The sequence below is a fragment of the Mesoplodon densirostris genome, chromosome 17, assembly GCF_025265405.1.
Source record: "Mesoplodon densirostris isolate mMesDen1 chromosome 17, mMesDen1 primary haplotype, whole genome shotgun sequence".
NCBI lineage: Eukaryota > Metazoa > Chordata > Mammalia > Artiodactyla > Ziphiidae > Mesoplodon > Mesoplodon densirostris.
Window position 1 is genome coordinate 28,696,358 of NC_082677.1, and position 15,861 is coordinate 28,712,218.

The 15,861-nt window shown below is 34.8% G+C and overlaps 3 pseudogenes; 1 reads left to right on the forward strand and 2 right to left on the reverse strand.

Moving 5' to 3' along the window:
- The first annotated feature begins 420 nt into the window (after window positions 1-420).
- Window positions 421-1,621, forward strand: LOC132477314 (tubulin beta chain-like; annotated as a pseudogene).
- Window positions 1,622-9,690: 8,069 nt separating this feature from the next.
- LOC132477415 (elongation factor-like GTPase 1) lies at window positions 9,691-14,057 on the reverse strand (annotated as a pseudogene).
- On the reverse strand, window positions 12,466-12,548 carry LOC132477813 (U4 spliceosomal RNA; annotated as a pseudogene).
- Window positions 14,058-15,861: the final 1,804 nt, after the last annotated feature.

Here is a 15,861-nt window from a genome sequence, read left to right on the forward strand (position 1 = left end):
AATAGCACTATAATGATTGCAAATAAAATATTATAGCAAGTTATAATATTTATACTATCTCTTTCAAATATTAAATATATATGGTGACATCAATAGCAATAAGTTTTAAAGATAGGAACTTTTATAGACACTATTTCAAAATATATAACACATTTTAAAATGTGAAAATAATTTCAATAATAAAATATATTTCTAGAAAATGGAATTACAGTTCTTATAGGTAGTAAATTGTGGTATTAGAAAGAAGAATCCTCTCTCAGAACCTTCCTGATGCCACATTCATATCTTGCTTCTCCAACCTCTGGGGCCCATTCCATCCTTCCAGCCTGTGACCAGCAGCAGAGAAAAACTAATTACATATCATTTTCTTGCCCCATACACACCTTGAGGCAAGCAAAACAATTAGAATAAATTTTGACAATGAAGGTAATTGTGCACATCCTGGCCCATCAGTGTGACAACCTAACTGGTGCCAAGTTCTGGGAGTTGATAAGTGATGAACATGGCATAGACCCCACCAACACCTATCGTGGGGATAGAGACCTGCAGTTGGACCGCATCTCCATAAACTACAATGAAGCCACAGGTGACAAATATGTTCCAAATGTCATCTTGGTGGATCTAGAATCTGGGACAGTCATGGATGTGGTTCTGAAGGAGGCCAAGAGCTGCAACTGCCTGTAGGGTTTCCAGCTGACCCACTCACTGGGTAGGGGCACAGATTCTGGAATGGGCACCTAGTTCATCAGCAAGATCCATGAAGAGTATCCCAATGGCATCATGAAGTCTTCAGTGTGGTGCCCTCACCCAAAATGTATGACACTGTAGCTGAGCCCTATAATGCCACCCTCAACGTCCATCAGCTGGTGGAGAACACTGATGAGACCTACTGCATCCACAACCAAGACTTTTACTACATCTTCTTCCACACTCTCAAGCTGACCACACCAACCTAAGGGGACCTGAACCACCTCATTCTGGCCACCAAGAGTGGTGTCATCACCTGCCTCCACTTCCTTGGCCAGCTCAATGCTGACCTCTGCAAGCTGATGGTCAACGTGGTGTTCTCCCCATGTCTTCACTTCTTCATGCCTGATTTTTCCCCTCTAACCAGAGGTGGAAGCCAGCAGTATTGGACACTCACTGTGCCCAAGCTCACCCAGCAGATCTTCTATGCCAAGAACACAATGGCTGCCTGTGACACCCACCATGGATGGTAACTCACCTTGGCTCCTATCTTCCGTGGGTGAATGTCCATGAAGGAGGTGGATGAGCAGAAGCTCAACGTGCAGACCAAGAGCAGCAGCTACTTCCTGGAATCGATCCCCAGCAACGTCATGACAGCTGTCTGCAACATCCCACTCTGTGGCCTCAATATTGCGGTCACCTTCATTGGCAAGAGCACGGCCATACAGGAGTTGTTCAAGCTCACCTGAGTGCAGTTCTCTGCCATGTTCTGCTGGAATGTCTTCCTCCACTGTACACAGGCAACGGCAGGGATGAGATGGAGTTCACCGAGGCTGAGAGCAACATGAACAACCTCGTCTCTGAATACCACCAGTAGCGAGATGCCACAGCAGAAGAAGAGATTTTTGGTGAGGAAGCTGAAGAGGAGGCCTAAGGTCAAACCCCATCACCTAAGGCTTCTTAGTCCCTTAAGGCTTCTTCCTCAATCATCCCTTTCCTCTCCCTCAGAATTTGCATTTTCTGACTCAATATTTTTTCCTTTTTTGGGAGGTGGGTAGAGGTTCTAGAACAGTGCCTGACACATAATAGGCACTCAATAAATATTTGTTGTTTGTTGAATGTCTCTTCTCTCTTTCCATTTCTGGCAGAACCGTTTCTGCCATTCTGGGTAACCCTGTATTTCCTTCTGATGCCCATTCCTCCCACTTTGTTTTCAAGATAACACATTAAGAACCTGGGTCTCAACAAATCTCATTTAGAACCGTGGGATGACAACCCAGTTAGATGATCCCATCCCAGGCCTGTGTGGTAGCCCAGGGGAAAGGAAACCAAGCAACAGGTAGAAGTCCCTACAAGGACGAGGTGGGGTTTTGAAGAGGGGCATCCAGGTTATTGAAGTCCTAGTTTCCAGATATCTCCCCACTCCTCTCTCAGTTTCTGGGGAAGTGTTAACAGTACTATCTCCATTTTTACTCTCCTACAAGCTCTGTCCTGGGTGGGTTCCTTTGCAGGGGTCTGACCCCCACCCTGTCGATGGGGATTCTTCCTTCTTCCACTTTACCTCCTTCATAATGTTAGATTCCTTCCTTTACCCTGATGGGAAAAAGGGGTCAAGAGGAACAAGAGAGAGACTAGCCTTTGTCCCTAAGCCTCCAGAAAGCCCCCCCACAACCCTATCATTTCTTACAGAAAAAAAAAAAATATATATATATATCATATATATATATCAGTCCTTTTATACATATATGGAAAGGTATGTGCTGTCATCTAAATGTCATTCCCCAGATAGGGGACAGGACACCCTCCATCTTTTGGCAACTTCTCATCTCTTGCTTTTACTATTCTCTTTTTCCCCCTATCCTGCTTTTGGCCTATTCTACACTTCAGATTTCTAATTTTTGCTGAACTTGCTGCTTTTTTTCATATTGAAAAGATGACATTGCCTCAAGAGCCAAAAATAAGTGGGAATAGAAGGAAAGAAAGAAAGAAAGAAAGAAAGAAAGAAAGAAAGAAAGAAAGAAAGAAGGATCTCAAGTCAAAAATAAATTTGACAAACATAGGTTCCTCTCTTAAGTTCACACTATGACTTATTTTATTAAACATTCTGATATGATCCATAATAGAATAAAACAATTTTACAAATTAAATAACAGACATTTTTGCAGTGATAGACATTTTCCCCAAAGAATTTGCTCTAGTATATTTTGTAATCACTATATACTTACCTAACTCTATTTGTGTTAACCATAATAATCACAAACTATTTAGTGAGAAATGAAGTGTACAAAATAATGTGTGTATAGTTATCCAGTTTGTGTAGAGCTAAACAGACAAATATATGTAAATATATATAACAGTAAACACATGTAACAAGATTTTAATAAATTGAATTTTCTTGGGGATTAACTTTAGAGTATGACCAAATTTCACATTCATTACATTCCTATCTTGTGTGAAAATTTTAGGAGAAAATACTATATTATTGTGAGAAAAATGAAGTTAAAATGATTTCATCATAAGATTATTGCTTTTTGATTTATTCCTTCATAATTTCATTAACCAAGAGCATATTTTCTTAAAACTTTGTATTAACATAAAAATAATATGACTTGTATATCTTTAAATAGCATGGTTACTTAAGAGTTAAATTTGTATTGCATGTGTTAATACATTTCACAGAAATAACATTTATGATTTAGTTATTAAGCACAGCATTCCATTCCAATTTTTGTTGAACACATCTTTTATTTCTTTAGTAGTACATTTGTTACAATTGAATTGCCTATCAAAATTTTAAAAACACATACACAAAGACACATGCACCCACATTCAAAATAGCTAAGCCCATATTTTTAGTTAGTGTGGCTGTCTTTTGTGAATTGATACCCTTGACTGAAATGTTTTGAGGAATTCTGTTGAAGTCTTCTATTAATCATGCAATCTTATGCATTTTCACAGGATGAAAGGTGAGTAAAATATTCATCTATTTTACAACTCAGTACTGATTTTCAATGTTTTGTGTATTGTTGCTTTTTTCCAACTAAAATCATAAAAAGTTATTTGCTATAAAAATAAAATGGAACATATTGATAAAACATTAACCAAGTAACCAACTATCATTTTACCGTATTCCAGAATTCCCTTCATGGGGACAGTATGTACAATAATTATACATTTCCAAATAAAAGAAAAGTTTAGGAGTTGTCACTCAGATGTGTATGAAATAGAGAAATCCTTAAATATTAAAGGTCAAAAATGATCTAAAGGGTAAATGTCAACAAACATATGATTTGTCCTATCTGGGAGAGTTTGCCTTCTGGATAAAAAAAAAATTATGAATTTGTTCCCCTCTCTAATAGCAAGAATCAAAGCATAAAGGCCAATGGGAAATCCAATGGGATAAATCAAGCAGTTAAGACCAGAGGAATAAAATATATATATATTTTTTTATTTTAAAATTGTAATTTAGATTTGTCTCATTTATATTTTTGCCTTTCTGAAATTAACTGTAGAGACACTATAACAAGCTAAATTTAAAAGATTTGTAGAAAAAGTGATGAATTAAGTGACCCCCAACATTTGCTACATAGAGAAGCTCATAATTTGGAGCCCCATTTATAAAAAGTCTCCTTTCCCATGACAGGAAATGGAGGACACACAAAGAACTGAAACTCAATTCCCATTCCTGTCCCTGCACTATTATTACCTTGGAAATATCTTTTCTTTTTTTAACCCTGGTTGTAATGAATATTTATTTTGGATGATTCTATGCAAGTCAACCAGACCTCCTAGTAAGAACTAAGGGCTTCAAGTTTCCAAGAGTGAAATGGACCTGGCTAGGGAATTTCTGGAATAATTATTCATGACATTCCAAAGGAGACTGTTTAATAACCTACCTCATAACATAAATATATTCTTATTTCAGGACTGCCTTCTGTTGTTACCATCCCCTCAATTGTTAAGGATATATTTTCCTTCTTACTCACTATTGATAACCTCCCAGTATCTCTCAGCACAACTGTAAGGAGAATGTGGAATTTTCCTGGAAATTTCTTTCCAAACATATCATGTAGATTTTTTAAATAAACATCTTCAATATCCAGATAAAACTGTATTAAGTTACCTAATTGCTGCTGATATTTACAATTAAATGCTTTGATAGTTTGATTTTTAGCTTTTTAAGGAACATCAATACTGTTCTCTACAGTGGCTGTACCAATGTTCATCCCCACCAAGAGTGTATGAGGGTTCCCTTTTCTCCACACCCTCTCCAGCATTTATTGTTTATAGATTTTTTGATGATGATCCAGCAATCCCACTCCTGGGCATATACCCAGAAAAAGCCTAATACAAAAAGATACATGCACCCCAATGTTCATCGTAGCACTATTTACAATACCCAGGACATGGAAGCAACCTAAATGTCCATCAACAAATAAATGCATAAAGAAGATGTGGTACATATATGCAAGGAATATTACTCAGCCATAAAAAAGAATAAAATAATGCCATCTGCAACAACATGAATGGACCTTGAGATTGTCATACTGAGTGAAATAAGTCAGACACAGAAAAATAAATATATGATATTACTTATATGTAGAATCTGAAAAAAAAAAGGTACAAGTGAACTTATTTACAAAACAGAAGTAGAGTCATGGATGTAGAAAACAGACTTGTGGTTACCAAGGGATGTGGGGGAGGGATAAATTGGGACGTTGGGGCTAACATCTACTCACTACTGTATATAAAATAGATAACTAATAAGAACCTGCTGTATAGCACAGGGAACTCTACTCAATACTATGTAATGGCCTATATGGGAAAATAATCTAAAAAAAATAATGAATGGATATATGTATATGTATAACTGATTCTCTTTGCTGTACACCTGAAACTAACACAACATTGTAAATCAACTATACTGCAATAAATATTTTTAAAGTTTAAATGATTTTTATCATTAAATCTATATTAAATAACTCTTTTATATTAAATTAAGTACAGTTTAAATATCTAAAAATCTAACATTTCATAAATACAAATAAAATAATATCTTTTTTTCATAATTGAATGCTGTAAAAGTATAAAAAGCATCAAATAGTGCAAATTGTTTCATGGTAGCTGATAAACTGAAAATTAAACAAAGATGAAATAAATGTTAATTGTTATAATGTAAAATAAGCCTGATCATTCTTTTGAAAAATAACAATATTCAAAAATAAATGCACTCCATAAAATAGAAAAAAAAAATCCTCAGAGTTCTGATTCTTTAAGATGACATGACCTGAAAACCCTACAGACTAGAATCATATTAAAAAGACTATATATTAGCAAGCAACATCCACCAGATCACTGATTGTTCAGTTACTGAACCCAAGTTCTGAGCATCTACTAATTTCTGCCCCTTCTCTCTTCTTAGGCAAGCTCATCCATCTCTGTGATTTTAAATGTCACCTCTATACCAAAATTTGGCAAACGTGTTTCTCACTTAAGATTTTTGTATGCGTTAAATGTGTATGTACCGATTGCCTTTTTTTCCCCAGGTGCTTGAGTATCTAATTCAATCCTAGCACAAACTTGATTTCTTCATCCTTAAGAAACTAATTACTTAAGATAGAATTAAATGTTTACTTTTGTTCATAACTCATACTTAATCTATCACCAAAAGGTATTCATTCTACCAGTGATGTAAAGCCATTTTCTTTCTTCAAACTCTATTGTCATTATGTTAAACCAAGACACCACCATGATTGTCTTTCAATAGTTTATCATATCATAATTGTACATTAAAAATACATAATAATTCTAAGACATATCACCTTTTAAGTGAAGTACATTGCCTCCCATATGATGTATTAGGACAGATATTTTACTTATTTATAGCAAATAATATTTAGATATTACTAAAATATAAAACTTATTATGGAAATGAAATAAAAAGAGAGAAGGCAAAATACAAATTGGCCCCAAATTTACTGAAAGCATCCCTGTCTCTTTAAGGTGGTAGGGGACACCACTTAGTATGATGGACATACACAAGGAGTATTGAGAAAGACTACAGCATAATAAAACCTCCACAAATATGTATTAATGAAATAGACCAGCAATCATTGGAAGAATGTTGAATGCTACCTAACCTTCAATGAAAAGGGAATTTATTTTCTACTTTCCATCATGATTCTCTCACTTTATAAAAACTGAGTATGTGGCCTGTAGTGAATGAAGTAAAGGAATCACAAGAGAGAAAGATGTGTCAGGTTTTTTGTTTGTTTGTTTGTTTTTCTTTGTTCTTTCTGTCTTAATTTGGCCTGGAGCCTTATTTTCTCTACTTAAGAAGAACTGTTGATTCAAGAAGACTAAAGGGGCTGTCAGAGGACCCAGGAGAATCATTAAGGAGCAAACTGCTTAGAACTCAAGGCTAGATTTCAAGTGAAAAGTGGTCTAGTTGGGATCACCAAGTAGGAGTTGAGTCAGGATTTCAGAGTAAATTTCTCTTAAAAGTGTAAGATATGGATCTTTGCCTCAACCACCTTCAGTTGAGATTCATAAAACTCCTGCGAATAGCAATCACAGTTCAAGACAGTAAGGAACTACCAACTTTACCTGGGTATGAATAATTGTACATAAATGAAACTTCTGAAGAACTTATTTCACTACCAGGAACCAAAATGTTCATATCTTAAATATCTATTGCAGTGCTAATTCCTAAATAAGTTAAAACAGAATGTCAGAACTACCCGAAGGGTCTCATAGTCATTCCTGAGGATCATCCACATAGTATATTTGTGATACAGTAAGTCTGCAGTTATCGTTTGGAATTTCCAACCTTCTTTTTCTCTTACTTAGCAAGCAACTTAGAGTAGCCTCCATTTTTTCCACTCTCTTACACAGGCTTGCCAAGTATACCTGGTTATGATTGTTGTGTCCTGATGTTCCCAGAGAATCCAAACATACACTGTTTGAAGTGTGCAAAACGGTCTCCTCTCTTTGGGCCGGAAGAAGTTCTGCCTCTATTCAGACTATCAGAATATCTCCTCATTTTCATTTCCCTCTATCATAATAACAGGGGTGATATCCAATAAGAATAAGAGATTTTAACGACTATATACTTCTTATTTTTTCCAGAACTTCTCTCCAAGGTTTTTGTTTTTTTTTTTCTTTAACGAACATAAACAGGAGGAATTCTGATGCATAAATATGGCAGGAATCGGATCATTAGGGTGTGCTGTTAGGAGTGTGTGTGTGTGTGTGTGTGTGTGTGTGTGTGTGTAAGGTGATAGAGAGGTGGGGATTGCCTTTTTACAGTAAAAAGACCAGCATATAAAATAACTAAAGTAACATTTTCATTAGGATTTAATTGATTTGTTTTGTTTCATTTATGTAGATTTTTATACTCATGCTTATTTTATAAACTTAATAATATCATGTGTATTTACACATTTGGGTATCTTGCTTTCATGGTCAGTCTTTCATAATTAAAAAGTTCTTATTGTGCCTGTATTTATCAGCCTAGCCACTGGAAACAAGCTAACCAAGCAAATGAAAATTGTGCGAAAATGAGCTATGAGTAAATAATCTATAAATAAAGGCTTTATTCAGGAACTGTTATGATCACTTATGTTCCTTTCTAGTTATTGGTAATCTCTTGATAGCTGAAATCACCAATTATGGGACTATGTGTAGAGTAGGGTGATGTGATATAGTTTAAAATATTGGTTAGATGGTACCCTTTTTCAATACTGAGACAGAGGTATGGACTGCAATAATTGAATGTTACTTGTCAAAATACACTAATAACTGTTGTTGACCTAAGCAAATACTATTTACCTTCAGTTAAAATTTTTACTTAATATTTACATTTAATTGGACTGTTGACCTTCCTAAAATTAAATGATTTACTTAATACTGCATTGATTAAGATTGATAAAATTGGTATGCATCTCTTCATATGGAAAGAGCCCAAGGAATATCTTGTCGAACTGAATAATGAATAAGACCTATGTGTATTCATACTCGGATACACATTCTATTATCATGTTCCCAAAAATATTTGAGGTTTCTCCATCACCCTTAGACTCTTTCATAGAAATAAGCTTCAAATATTTTCTTTCTCTCTCTAGAATTTTCCCTTATTTCCTTTCACCAACATGACTCTCAACTCTTTGTAGCTTTAGAAATACACATTTGTAGGTTATTCACAGGGAGTAGGCTTTTATAAACAAAAGGCAGACCATCTCTTATATATCTTCCCTCAGAGAAAGAACACTAGGCTAACAAATTGCTTGAATTGATGACACAAAACAAAGTATTGACAGATTTTCAAAAAAATGATTTTCAAATATTCTGTCCCACTTGAAACTTGATCAACATTTTTATCGCATGCAGCTAGCTCTCCCCTTTTATAACTTCTCAAGTGTTATTTCTAATAAATAGTTTAAAAAAACACTGTGCAAAATTGGACATTATTCATAATACATTACATTAGAATGAAATTAGTTTAGGACTGGTATTCAGAAACTCTGATGCTTAAAATTTAACTGAATAAAATAGTCTTGATTTCAAATTCAATATATGTCACTAAAAACTATCTATCTATCTATCTATCTATTTATCTATCACGTGTCAAGCTTAACCATGGTTTTTGCTGAATAGTACACTTCATATAAATCAGAGAACAAAATCTTACCTTTGAATAATTAGTTTGAATTCAATGAATTTTCTGAAAAAAATAGCTGACCAGAGTAAATGATGTATTAAAGTACAGGGCTATTACTTATCCTCTAGGTGACCAGTTTAAGAAAGCCAGCTATGTGGATTAGAGATATAAATTTTTGTATTTACATTGAGGGTGCTTGTTTGAAGAGAAAAAAACATTTATTGATAAGATAAATATTGCTTCAGAGTCACTTCTAAAAAATATGAAACATTTTCTTTTGCCAATAAATATTTCTTGAATAGAGAATGAGGAAGAAAAATTTATGGAGACTCTTGTTGCTTCCATTACCGTGTTTTCTGTTCAACATAAAGACAGAGTTAAATCTTATTTAGTCTCCTCCTATCCATTTCTAAAATAATATAGGGAAATGATATCAGGTATGACATTGCCACCTCTGAAATATCTAGGGCACCAGGAGGAAGCATCAGTATTAATTGAATCTCGTTCCTTATATGCTTCTAGTGTATTACTTCCTTTAAATGAATAGAGCCTTTCTTTTAGTATATAAACAATTTTAAGTCACATACATATTTAAAGAGTCTTTGCAGTGCATTGAAGGTAATACAGCTCTATTAGAAGGAACATAGTTATTGAAGAATGTTATAAATAAAGCAGCTAGTATATTGAGGAGTCTCAAAACAGAGGGGTATAAATGATATTTTTGTAAATTCACTGAATTTAATCAGGCCCTGTCAAATCTCCATGTTTATCTCTGTTATATCTTGAGCAGATACCAATATTCTCTGATGACATATAAGTTTTAAAGATCAATCAAGTTGATCAATCAAATTAAGGATGAATTAATTTTAATTTTTCTCCTCCTTCAAGTACAGAGCCCAATTCATGTTTTTTTCTGGGACTGTAAATGGTGGGAATAAAAAAGGAAGTTTATGGTTAGCTTTAATTCACTTTTTCCACTTTTCCTTTTTTGAGGCTTGATTTTTCCAAATTATTGAGGAGATTGAAAAAAGGTGGGAAAGGAAACATCTTTTTATCCAACTGACACTTGCTTTATTCTACTTTGCTGTTTTTGACACTCTGGTTGGCACTGACTGGCCATTCATGTCCTCTATTTGGCATAGTCCAAGGACTTGTTCTTTCAAAGGATGTATGTGTGAGTTCTTTGGAGGACCCAGGGAAGATTCTACCTATGTAGACTTAGTTTGACCTAGTCCTTGTATAGGAATCCTCTTACCTCCTGCCACCCATGGATCCACAGCTCATGCTCTTTGTGATCATTATCTGAAGACATTCCTCTTGGGATAAATAACAGCAGCTTAAGCTCTATTCATTTATGGGGTGTCCACTTGCCCTATGAAAAACTCACTCCTTCTGTCCTAGAAACACAATATGGAATGTTGGCTTTCTTATCATTTTTTTATCATTTTATCTCTTCAATTCTCTTCTCTATTGCTCAGAGATGGACAGGAGAATTTTGGCATTTTTAAAAGATACTTATATGGATGAACTTTATTGAAAGTGAATGCATAGAGATATTTCAGCATGCAATATCTTCCCAATATCAAACGCTGGGTGATTCTTTTCAATTTATTATGAAGAAAATAATCTGCTTATAGTAGTAGTTATTTATTTTTGTTGAGGGTTCTCTGCTTTTCTGCCTGCTCCATGATCTTTTCTTCCATACAAAGATGTGCTCTTCTATTTCCTGAATTAAGATCTGGACACGGGGATCAGCTTGGTTCTACAGCTTAATTTTTTTGACAGACTGAGTCATTTCACTTGGGTGTTTTGGTCCAACAGCTACCTTCACAATAAGGGTGCTTCAAAGTTGAGTGATATAAATGGCGGGCAGGATGACAAGTTGCACAGTGTTGCAGATTTCAGCACAAAGTCTTGTTGGCATTCTATTAGCACATTTCCTAGAAGCACTTCCTCTAGGTCTCCCAGCTCCCTTCCTAGCAGAAGATACAGGTTCTCCAGATTACAGCATGCCATGTGGGGAACTTGGGAAAGGTCATCTACTGGAGTTGAGAAGCCTAAAGATACACACTACAGAAACTCAACAGAACTGTATGTGGGCCCCAAGACAAAATTTTCTTTCCCCTTTGAACCACGCCACTGAATACTCAAGCAAATGCAATAAAAGACCCGAGTTGTTTCTTTCCTGGAACACAGGTTTAGAGGTCATACTCTCCACCTGCTGCTCATCACCTTTTGGCTCTTCTACCTTTGGACTTGTTTCAAGAGCATGCCCATACTGGATGGGCTCCAAGGATGTCTGCCTCTGTGCTGCTACAAGCTTCTTCATGTGCCTTAGCCTTGCATGCTCACACCTCCGAGCAATTTTTTTTTTTTTTTGAATGGACAGTCTTGGCTTATTCTAAGGCAAAGCCTTAGCATCAATTGCAAACATTTTGGAAACAAAAATAATAACTAGAGCAGTATCTTCATTTCCATATTTCATAAAAGCTGTTTTAGTGCCTGGGTTTTGGTGAAAGAGAGTTAAGCTGTGCACATCATCTTGTTTTCTTTTCTCTCTCAGCTATAATATCCAGGGGGCTAGGAAGTTTCTCACATACTGTAACAAGAATAGCAGGGGATATGGGTAGTCACTGACTGCAGATGACATTAATTTGAACTTAAGGATCTGAATGTCATGCCACATGAGCTCCAATTTTTAATCCTAAAGAAGTCACCATGTCATCAACTTTTTCTTTGTCATTTTTCAAGACAGCATCACACAAATTCCTTATACTTTACACAGTCAAGTCTTCAAGTAAAGGTTTTCTTTAAACCTTTTAGAAAGGTTTCTTTCCTTTTGCCTAAAATCCAGGTGACAAGCTTTCAATCTCTCTTTTTAGAAAACACACATATTCACACACATACATACACTTGGCTAATAGGAGAGTAAACCACACTCTACTCCAAAGCTTGTACACTATTTGACTACACTGACAGTGCACTTGTGTCTCCCTCTCTTCCACACTCACTCTGACTTTTTTCCTGCCTGGTATTTTTTATGGAGCCTGGAAACTTAGGGAATATGTCATGATCACTTCTTAGTCTTAATGGAATCTTCTGACTCTGACTGACTCTCTCATTATTGGGAAAATTTTTCAATTAACAATAATCATACATTGGATAAACCTCATTGGCTATGACACTGCCACTGTGCAAAGCTGACTTTCTCATTATAAATGTGGCTTAGTTTGGGCAGTTCTTTGGCTCCAATTCTTATTCAATGTGAAAAGTACTACTAAATATGCTGTTTTCTTTTAATGATCAATAGGTATTCTGTCTTTTGCTCTGGACTATTCTAATTTGAATTTATATTCTAACTTTCTAAGTTTCTTGTATCCTAATTACTTATAATATATTGAGTATTTGTTTTCTCTTGAAAGTTTGTGTTTCATGTAACCATGAATGTTATGTATAATCTATGAATGTATTATTGTCATTATCATTGGATTCTACATTGTCAGGTTGAATTTATAATATGTAATTTAATATGCTAGTATTTTTTCCTCTTCTTTGTTTAGAATTATTATAGCACATAAACTCTTTAGTCTTCCCTTCTCTTAAACTGTACTTGACACAAACATAGATATTTTAAGAAACTTTGGTATAATTTCTCTCTATCATATAAGGGGTTATCTGTAATTTTGATAAGTAAATATTATATATTTCGTTCCCAGAAATTATATATATATATATATATATATATTAGTATATAATATATATATGATACAAATTATACCTACATAGAAAGCATATACATATATACATAGATATAATTAATTTTCTCTTATTATGAGTCATTTTAACTTTTAGTTTACTTTTTAGATAACAACATAGAGAATTGTATTTTCACTTTGTTGTTATTATCAACACTCTCCCCTTGAAAATTTTGTTTTTGAGAATAACTTAATTGCATTTGATAATGTGGAAGAGATAACATGTATTTTAATTTGAAAAAAATGATTTATTTCTGATAAATAATTATCAAATTTTAAAGCCTTAATGTTTATATGAAAAGGACAGAAAGTTGATAGACTATCAAAATATGCTAGTCATACATATTTCCAATTAGCTGATCTTTTAAAATTATAACTACAGGCATACCTCAGAGATATTGTAAGTTCAATTCCAAATACCACAATAAAGTGAATATCACAATAGAGTCACACAAATTTTTGGTTTCCCAGTGCATATAAAATTTATGTTTACACTATACTGTAGTCTATTAAGTATACAATAGCATTTTGTCTAAAAAATAATATACATAACTTAATTAAAAAAAAAACTTTATTGGTCTAACATGTTAACCTTCATCTAAGCCTTCAGCAAGTCATAATTTTTTGCTGGTGGAGGGTCTTGCCTCGATGCTAATGGCTGCTGATTGACCAGGGTGGTGGTTGCTGAAGGTTGGGGTGGCCGTGGCAATTTCTTAAAATAAGACAACAATGAAGTTTGCCTCATCAATTGACTCTTCCTTTCGTGAATGATTTCTCTGTAGCATGCAGTGTTGTTTGATAGCATTTAACCCACAGTAGAACTTCTTTCAAAATTACAAAACCTGCTGCTTATCAAAACCTGCTTCTGCTTTATCATCTAAGTTCATGTAATATTCTAAATCCTTTGTTGTGATTTCAACAATCTTCACCACAGCTTCACTAGGAGTATATTCCATCTCAAGAAACCACTTTCCTTACTCATCCATAAAAGGTGACTCATCATCCATTAAAGTTTTATCATGAGATTACAGTAATTCAGTCACTTCTTCAGTCTCCACTTCTAATTCTAGCTCTTTTGCTTCTTCCACCACATCTGCAGTTACTTCCTTCACTGAAGTCTTGAATTCTTCAAGGTTATCCATGAGAGTTGGGATTGACTTCTCCTTAATTCCTATTAATGTTGATACTGTAACCACTTCTCATGAATTATAAATGTTCTTAATGTCACCTAGAATGGAGAATCCTTTCCAGAAGGTTTTCAATTTACTTTGTCCAGATCTATCTGAGGAATCACTATCTATGTCAGCTATAAGCTTATGAAATTCATTTCTTAAATGATAAGACTTGAAAGTCGAATTATTCCTTAATTCATGGGCTGCAGAACAGATGTTGTATTAGCAAGTGTGAAAATAACATCAATTTCCTCGTACATCTCTATTAGAGCTCTTGGACGACCAGGTACCTTGTCAATGAACAGGAATATTTTAAAGATTTTTTTTTTTTTTTCTGAGCAGTAGCTTTCAACTTTGGGCTTAAAATGTTCAATAAACCATGTTGTCAACAGATGTACTATCATCCAGACTTTGCTGTTCAATTTATAGAGCACAGGAAAACTAGACTTAGTATAAATTTTAAGAGCCATACAATTTTGGAATGGTAATAAATGAGTGTTGGCTTCAACTTAAAGTCACCAACTATATTAACCCCTAAAAAGAGAGTCAGGCTGTCCTTTGAAGAATTGAAGCTAGACATTGCCTTATCCTCTCTAGCTATGAAAAGTACTAGATAACATCTTTTTCTAATATAAAGTAGTTTTGTCTACATTGAAAATATGTTGTTTAGTGTATCCACCTTCATTATCTTGACTAGAGTGTCTGAATAACTTGCTGAAACTTTTACATCAGCACTTATTTCTTTACCTTGTACTTCTGTGTTATGGAGATGGCTTCTTTCCTTCAACCTAATGAACCAGCCTCAGCTAACTTCAGATTTTTCTTCTGCATCTTCCTCATCTCTTTCAGCCTTGCCAGAATTGAAGAGAGTTAGGGCCTTGCTCTGGATTGGCTTTGGTTTAAGCGAATGTTGCATTTGGTTTGATCCTCTATCCAGACCACTAGAACTTTCTTCATGTCACCAAGAAGGCTGTTTTTCTTTCTTATCATTCATGTGTTCACTAGAGTAGCACTTTTAATTTCCTTCAATAACTTTTCCTTTGCATTCACAACTTGGCTAACTGTTGGGTGCAAGAGGCCTAGCTTTTGGCCTATCTCAGCTTTCTACATGCTTTCCTCACTATGCTAAATCATTTCTAGCTTTTGATTTAAAGTGAGAGATGTGTGACTCTTCCTTTCACTTAGAAGTCACTGGAGGGTTATTAATTGGTCTAATTTCCATATTGTTGTATCTCAGGAAGAGGGAGGTCCCAAGAGAGGGAGAAATATGGGGGGATGGCTGATCAGTGGAGCAGATTGTCACACACAACATTTATTGAATAAGTTTGCTGTCATATGGTATGGTTTGTGGCATGCCAAAACAATTAGAATAGTAGCATCAAAACTCACTGACGACAGATCACCATAACAAATATAATAATAATGAAAGTTTGAAATAGTATGAGAATCACCAAACTGTAACCAAGAATCATATAGGAGCAAATGCTGTTAGAAAAATGGTGCCTATAGGCTTGCTTTATACAGGGTTGCCACAAAACTTCAATTTGTATAAAATGCAATATCTGAGATACTCAATGAAGTGAAGCAC